Genomic DNA, 8,856 nt, shown 5'->3' with positions numbered 1-8,856 from the left:
GGTGAAGCTTAGATTGTTGATGTTTAGATCTTTCTTCTTTTCTAATATATGTATTCAATGCTATAAATTTCCCTCTAAGTGCTACTCTCACAGCATATCACAATTTTTGATAATTTATTTCTTCATTTAACTCAAAATATTTTAAAATTTCTCTTGGAATTTCTGTTTTTTTAAACTCACATGCTATGCGGAAGTGTATTGTTTAATTTCCAAGTATTTTGAGATTTTCTACCTATCTTTCTGTTATTGATTTTTTTTTTGTTTAATTCCATTGTATTGAGAGCAGACATTGTGTAATTTCTATTCTTTTGAATTTGTTAAGTTGTGTTTTATGGCCCAGCATGTGGTCTGTCTTGGTGAATGTCCCATGTGAGCCTGTGTGTGTTCTATTGTTGTCAGATGAAGTAGTTAATAGATGTCAATTATTCCCAGTTGACTGATAATGCTGTTGAGTTCCACAGTGTCCTTACTGATATCCTGCCTGCTTGATCTGTCAGTTACTAAAAGAGGGATGTTGAAGCCTCAAGCTATAATAATGGATTTGTCTATTGTTCTTGAACTTCTATTGGTTTTTGTCTCACATATTTTGATGTGCTATTATTAGGTACATACACATTAAGGACTGCTAACATCCTTCTTGTTTTAATTGAGCATTTTATATGATCCCATTTTGTCTCTTAGTATATCAACCATATTTTTTTCTTTTCTTGTCCTTCAAACTTTTATGTAATGGCATTGATCTATGATGGATTCTAGATCTTGTGAAAAGCAGCCACGTCCATGGACTATATACATAGTCCCAAAAGCAGTGATCCACTCCTCCAGCATATCTGTTCCAACTTTATGGCCTTCCACTACCCACTGTACTTAGAGTTTTTTAAATTCCATATTCCATTGGAACTAGCTTAGATGAGCCCCAGACCAAGCTGTCTGCTTGAATGCTCCTGATGCACTTTTCTAGTTTTGCCCTACCTGTCTCATCTCAGGATTTCACATCTAGTAAGATGGAAGATCTGGCAACAAGTGCAGGTTTTTTGGCTTTCTTTGACTCATAGTGCACAAGGCATTCCTCTCTTAGCCTCTTTGCTTCTTCACTTTCTTCTTCCTCCACAGATCCAAAGGGATCAACGTCATTATCATCTTTACTATCCGTAGCTCCACTTCCTGTGGTGTCTTCCACATTAGCAGGGCCATACTTGCCCAAAGCTTTCTTCACTCCTGGAACACTGGCCTCTTTTTCATAAGAGCTGATGTGATTATATCAATGTAGGGCATGATAAGAGTCAGCAGGCATGGACTGGAAACTGCTTCAAATGCTGCTGGTTGGCTTATGACAGCATACACCCTTTGATGTAGCTCTTGTCTGCTAGGTAATTGTTGAACACCTGGAGGCTGGGGGTGCTTTTCAAGTCTCCAAAACCCCTGGCATCTGCGGATCCAGGAACTGGGGGACAGCGAAGGAAAAGAGGAGTCCAGGGGGTCTGCCAAACACTAAGGGGAAAAAAAGCTCAATTATATTCCTTTAAAAAATTGTTAGTGTTGTCTCTAGAGTTTGTGATATATGTTTATAACTAGCCTACATCCACTCTCAAATAACACTATATTGCCTCATGGGTAGTAAAGATACCTTTATAATAGAGTATTGCCAATTCCTTCCTCCTGTCTTTTGTTACATGGCTGTCATTTACTTCACTTAGCCATATACTATAATCTTCTAATATATTGTTACTATTATAACTGGGAGCAAACGATGACCTATTGGCTCAATTAACAATAAGAAAAACAAAATATTTTATTTTAACTTCATTTATTCTTTCTTGATGATCTTTCTTTTTCTGTATAGATCAAATTTCTGACCTACATAATTTTTCCTTTCCCCACAGACCTTCTTTATTTTTTTTATTTTTATTTATTTATTTTTTTTCAAAGACCTTCTTTAAACATCTCTTGCAGAGCAGGTGTATTGGTGATAAATTCTCTGAGGTTTTTTTGTTTGTTTTGTTTTGTTTTTGTCTGAGAAAGTCTATTTCTTCTTCACTTTTGAAGGATAATTTCACTGGATATAGATTTCTAAGCCAATTTTTTTTCTTTCAACAGTTTATTTTTGTTTATTTTAGAGAGAGAGTGTGTGTGTGCAAGTGAGGGTGGGGACGGATAGAGAGAGAAAGAGAATCCTAAGCAAACTCCATGCTGAGGGCAGAGCCCAACGGGGGGCTCAATGTCAAAACCCTGAGATCATGACTTGAGCCAAAATGAAGAGTCAAGATGCTCAATTGAATGAGCCACTTTCAACAGTTTAAATATTTCCCTCCACTGTCTTTTAACTTACATGGTTTCTTGTGTGTGTGTGTGTGTGTGTGTGTGTGTGTGTGTGTATGTGTGTGAGTGTGTTTAAGATTTTATTTTTTAAAGTAATCTCTACATCTAACGTGGGGGCGCAGACTCACAACCCCAAGATCAAGAGTTGCATGCTTCACTGACTGAGCCAGCCAGGTGCCCAAGCTTACATGGTCTCTGATGAGAAGTCTGATTTAGCTCTTATCCTTGTTCTTCTATAGGTAAAGTTTTTTTCCTGTGTTGCTTTAAAGATTTTCTCTTTGTCTTTGGTTTTCTACAGTTTGAATATGATATGTTTAGGAATAAAATTTTTTTTTAATTTATTTATCCTGCTTGGTGTTCTCCAAGCTCCCTGAATCTGTGTTTTGGTGTCATCAATTTTGGAAAATTCCTAGCCATTACTCCTTCAAATATTTCTTTTGCTCTGTCCCTTCTTTCTTCCCCTTTTCTTCTGGTATTCCAGTTATACATTTGTCATACCTTTAAACTTGTTTCACAGTTATTGGATATCTTGTTTTTTTTTCTCATTCTTTTTTTTTTTCTCCTTTCATTTCAGTTTGGGAAATGTCTACTGACATATTTTCAGTCTCAATGATTTTTAGCTTGGCCATGTCCTTTCTATTGATGAGCCACTGTAAAGCATTCTTTATTTCTGCTCAATATTTTTTAAGATGATTTTTTAAGGGGCACCCAGGTGGTTCAGTCAGTTGAATGTCTGGCTCTTGGTTTTGGCCCAGGTCATGATCTTGTGCGACATGGGATTGAGCCCCATGCTCTGTGTGAAGTCCGCTGGAAATTTTCTCTTCTTCCCCCTCCCCACTCACTTGCTCACATGCTCTCTCTCTATATATAAAAAAATTATATATATATAAATTTTTTAAAAATGTGATTTTTAAGAGAAATTTTATGTTCACAGCAAAATTAAGAGGAAGATACAGAGATTTCTCATAGACCTACTGCTTCACAACCTTTCCTACTATGAACATCCTCCACCAGAGTGGTACATTTGTTACAACTGACGAACCTACACTGATGCATCATAATCACCCAAAGTCTAGACTCTACATTAAAGTTCACTCTTGGTTTTGTATATTCTGTGGGTTTAGACAAATGTCTAATGACATGTGTCCATCATTATCATATCATACAGACTATTTTTTACTGCCCTAAAAATCCTTTGTGTTCCCCTTATTCACCACTCCTCAACAATCCCTAGCAATCACTGATCTTTTTCCTGTCTCCATAGTTTTGCTTATTCGAGAATGTCATGTAGTTGGAATCATATAGTATGCAGCCTTTTCAGTTGGATTATTTCACTTAGTAAAGTGATTTTAAGATTCCTTTATGTCTATTTTTTGCCTTGATAGCTTTTTAAAAAAATACTGAATAATATTCCATTGTTTAAAGGAACCACAGTTTATGTATCCAGGTGTCTACTGAAGGACACCTTGGTTGCTTTCAAGTTTTGGCAATTATGAAGTTAGAACTTACTTTCTTTCTTTCATTTTAAAAATTCTTTCATACATTTTCTGTCTCTATGCCCATCTGCTTTTGCATACAGTATACTTCTACTAGTGCATCTTTAACATATTAATCACAGTTATTTTAAATTCTCAGTCTGATAATTCTAAAATTTCTGCTGTATCTGAATCGAGTTCTGATAATTGCTTTGTCTATTTAAATCATATATCTTGTCTTGCTTTTTAAATCATGTCTTGTAATTTTTTGTTGAAAACAGAACATGTTGTATTAGGTAATATGAGCTGAAGTAAATAGCCTTTAGCATGAAGTTTTATGTTAACATAGCTAGGAATTGTGTCTAATGTTTATTGTGGCTGTAGGTTTCAAAGGCTTTAATTTCCTCCAGGATACTTGTTTTTTAATTTATCTTTTATCTTTGGGTTTCTGTAAAAACTCTCTCTTAAATACAGTCAGAACCATATATCTGCCTCAGTTGCAATCCACTGTTAACATACTGGAGCCCTATTGATGAGGTGGTAAGGGGTAGGGGAGGAGAGGACATCTATAATCCTGTGAATAAGTCTTAGTCTTTAGTGAGCTTGTATCCCTGAGCTGTGACCTTCACAAATGATTCTTATGTTGTTCTCTTCCTTTAGGTGAGACAGAAAGACTAAGGAGGCTTGAGTTGGATAAATTCCCTTCCTCCACATCAGATAAAGCTCTTTGCCATTAACAGATAGGCATTTGTTAAGGAGAATGCTCTGGACATTATTTCAAAACTATTACTATTCCCTTTCCCTTGCCAGAGACATGGGATTGTTGTTTTGACTCTTTATCATGACAACTTGGTGGGATTCCTGGGGGTAAGACCCACAAAAAATGCAAGGTAGCCTATGACTACAGCTCTGAGGTTTCTTATTTACAATAATTTATACTCCAATCTCCAGCAATTCATTAAAAGTACTGTTTGAGTTTACCTACCATCCATGGCTCAAGCAGCTTTTGATCAGGGTAAGTTGATCTGCTCTGTGATTCTTTGTATTAACCTGTTCCTCCAGATTTCAAAGTAATGGTTTGCACTTTCCCTTAATTCCTTAATGGAGCTAAGAAAAGTCACAATTTTCCATTTGTTCAGCTTTATTGTTGTAAGGATGAGAACTATGACTTATGTGTTGGAGATGAAACTTCAAATCTCTAGGAGTTCTTTTAATGAGATGGGAAACTCATAGCTGAAGAAGTCTTTTCCTCTTTCACTTTGAATGATAATTTATCTGGGTATAAAATTCAAGATTTCCAGCTATTTTCCTTCAGCACTTTACAAATGCTACTTTACTGTCTTTTTGCTGTATATTATTGCTGCTAAGAATTTTGTTGTCACTCCAGGTATCATTTCTTTGTAAATTATCTGTCTTTTGGTATTTTAAAGATATACTTTTTCTCCTTGACACTTTATACACTTTCTGTAATGTGTCTCTGTGTGTAGAATTATTTTCAGTTGATCTATTTTTTAATCTCATGAATTATATATTCTTTAATTCTGAAAATTTTTCAGTTCCGATATTTTCAAATGCTCCATTTCTATCATTTTCTTCATTCTCCTTTTTAATAATTGTCAATAGACTAATATTAGCTTGTCAATCCCTTCTCTGTGTCTCTACAAATCTATTAAAATCATATGTTTATTCTATGTTCTTGGGATATTCTTAGGCATTATTGCCCTAATTTTCTCTTTGTCTCTGTCTATTCTAGAGTTTACCCCATTATACTCTTTTTTGTCCATGAGAAAGATGTTCTGTTGAGCCACAATCTTCCTCTAGTCCTAACGTGTCCTCTGAAGATCCTTGTTCAAGTCTGCCTTCAAAAATCCCTTGAAATATTTGAAAAGAGAGATGCCAGTCTCCCCCTTTTCCTTAGGTTAAACACCACAGTTAAAGGCCATTGTGAATGTAGGCAGGTCACAGTGAATACTACCTTTTACAATATGGTGATGGGAAATGTGAGAAGCAGATCAATATCTAAATTTTAATCAATAATTCTGGAAGTGTTCACTAGGAACCTGGAGAACAGCTTGGAAAATTCCCCTGTGGTACCTAAATTAATCCTATGTGTCCCATCTGGGTTTAATTTATTTATTAAACAATAACTTATTATATGTTCAGTTGTATTAATTACCCTTCTAAATGCAGGAGCTATGCTGGGGATCAAGACATGGTCCTCAGTTGTGTCAGTGCAGTAGAAAAGAGGTTGAGATGATGAGCAGGGTGGAACGGGGTGTGATTATCCAGGAAGAGAGTACCAAGTGGAAGAATGCTCAGAGAGCACTCTGAAGACCCTTCCATTTTCAGATTCCCATGCAACATTTAGTAGCACTTCAATCATATTAAGTGGGGCCAGGTGTAGTCTCAGGGACCATCCAGCAGAAGAAGTTATTATCCCTTCATTGTGGAGCTACAGAGGGCCAGGCTCAGCTCTTATAGCATTTAATCCAGTCCTGATCAAGGATAGGAAGAATAAGTGACCTCACCCCACCAGCAAGTGGGTTTGGATTTAGTTTTGCTCCCATTGACTTTTGCTTCAAATGCTTGTTGATTCGTTCACTGTAGTGGATTAATGACACCAATGGCCCCTCATAATGGTCCTTCTGTATCCAAACTTTTGTCCTGTATCTTTGTAGTCCCCTCCTACCCTGATTCCAGGCTTGGCCGCATAACTTTCTAGGACTAATGTGATGTTTGCAAATATGATACAGGCAGAAGCTGGAAAAGTGCTTGTAGATTTCCATGTCTTCTCTTCTATCTCTGGCTTCCCTGTGATAACTAGACTAGTTTTCCTTTGGAACCTTGTCCAAGGCTAGCTCTCTCTTATCTTGGTTTCTCTTGTATCTTGCCTTGATTCCTGCTGCTGATGTGAGAAGATGCTTGGGCTATCCTGATGGAGGGCTGTGAGAGACATATGGAGGAAAGCTGGGCTGTTCCAGATGAGGTCATCCTAGACTATCCAGCCCCCAACTCACTTCCAGTTCACAGAAGATACACAAGCAAGCCCAGCTGAGATCAGTTAAGCCTGGCCCCAAATGGTAGAAAGCAGATTTAAATCAAAAGAGAGCTGGGACGCCTTGGTGGCTCAGCAGTCGAGCATCTGCCTTCAGCTCAGGGCATGATCCTGGGATCTGGGATCAGGTCCTGCATTGGGCTCTTTGCAGGGAACCTGCTTCTCTCTCTGCCTATGTCTCTGCCTCTCTGGGTATCTCTCATGAATAAATAAATAAAATCTTAAAAAAAAAAAAACGAAACAGAGAGCCTAACAACCTATGGGCTTATGAATAATATTAAATGGCTGTTGTTTTAGACTACTAAGTTTTAGGATGCTTTGTTACAGAGCAGAGCTAACTGATACAGAAATGGTAGTTATCTGATGCTCAATCATTCCATGAATCTTTGTGGAATATCTACTTTGCTTCTGTGGGCTTGTGGGAAACTTTTCAAGGTCTTTTTCTATCTGCTGCCACACTGGTTCTGTTGGCATGACCGATTGTAACTCTGCGTCCTTGTCCAGAACTTTGTATCGCTGCTGAGACTGTCATGCCCTGACACCCCACTAGCTTGGCTGGGTCCCTGGCCCCTAAGTTCTTTTCAGCACCCTTCTCTTCCTTACTGGGTTCATTCTTTGAATGGATGAATTATTTGGAACCCTTATACCTCATGTAGAGCATTTCTTATCACCTAGCTATCCGCTACTTTGCTTCCCTGGTCAGATTGGACCTGTATGGCTATGGATAGCACCCTGAAGTATGCGCCTGTTTATTGCCCTCCTTTGGACTGCACTCACAGCTGGATGAAGAATTATCCTCTACAAGAGTTAGTTCCCTGTATTAGTTTGCTAGGGCTGCCATATGAAGTACTATAAACTGTATGGCTTAAACAACAGAAATTAATTTTCTTACAATTCAGGAGGCCAGAAGTCTGAGACCAAAGTGTTGGCAGGGTTGGTTTCTTCTGAGGCTTCTCTTCTCAGCTTGTAGATGGCCACCTTCTCACTGTGTCCTCACATGGTCTTCTCTTACTCTGTGTCAATGTCCAAATTTCCTCTTCCTATATGGACGCCAATCATAGTGGATTCAGGCCCATCCTATGACTTCATTTTAACTTAGTTACCTCTTTACAGACCCTCTTTCCAAAAAAGTCACTCTCTGAAGTGCTTGCTGGGCCTTCAAGCCACCTGAGTTGTGACAGTTAATCTCTCATGCATGTTGTCCCCAAAGTAGAGTCTCTTGGTCATTGCCATTTTGAGGTGATAATGCCCAGTCTTCTTCTCTTTACATTGTTTGTAGCTAATTGACTGTCATGAATGTTAGCAATAGTAGCTTTGACCAAATGATACCAGTTTGCTGGCTGAAAAGAAAAAGCATTAAGAGAATATTAGCTGCTGAGGCCAAGTCCATGGAGGCACTTTCTGGGGGGTGTTTTATCCTGCATGCAGGAGCTGCTCTTCCCTCATTCAGTCTGTCAGAAGGTTACAGCCAAGGTGGTGTGTGCCTGGAGGTGGTGCTGCAGGGAGAGCAGTGCCCTTGTCAGCTCCGGAGGAATGATGAGATCTCCGATAAGGGGAAGACAACACCCAGGAGGCAGCATGGTGTTGCAGAAAAGGCTTTGGAATGAGGCAAGACTATGTTTGATCCTGAGTGCACCATTTGCCATTGATGACCTTGGGCAAGCCATTTAACCTCTCTGGACCTCAGTTTCCTTATCTGTAAATCAGGGAAAGTTACCCCCTACCTCCCAGGGCAGCTGTAGAGCTGGTAGGGCCAAGCGCTGTGCCCGACCCTATCAGGGATCCATATATGTGCTGACCGAAAAGGGAATGACCCCAAACTGGGAAGCTAGGAGGGGGTCCATCTGAAACTTTTGGGGGATACTGACATGTCACAGAGTGGCTGAATAATGTCAGTTGGAAATCCTGTCCAGGATTTCTCTTGCCTTAAGCTCCCCTCTATGTGCATGTACTTGTGTGCACACAGGCACACACCCCCACACACAGACACACAAGATGCATACTGAA

At 38.8% G+C, this 8,856-nt stretch overlaps 1 pseudogene; it reads right to left on the bottom strand.

Annotated features, from left to right (window-relative positions):
• Positions 1-752: 752 nt before the first annotated feature.
• Positions 753-4,786, bottom strand: LOC119877002 (annotated as a pseudogene).
• Positions 4,787-8,856: the final 4,070 nt, after the last annotated feature.

The sequence above is a fragment of the Canis lupus genome, chromosome 15, assembly GCF_011100685.1.
Source record: "Canis lupus familiaris isolate Mischka breed German Shepherd chromosome 15, alternate assembly UU_Cfam_GSD_1.0, whole genome shotgun sequence".
Classification (NCBI taxonomy): Eukaryota; Metazoa; Chordata; class Mammalia; order Carnivora; family Canidae; genus Canis; species Canis lupus.
Note: the sequence above shows the minus strand (reverse complement) of the source record. Positions and strands in the feature narration are given on the sequence as shown.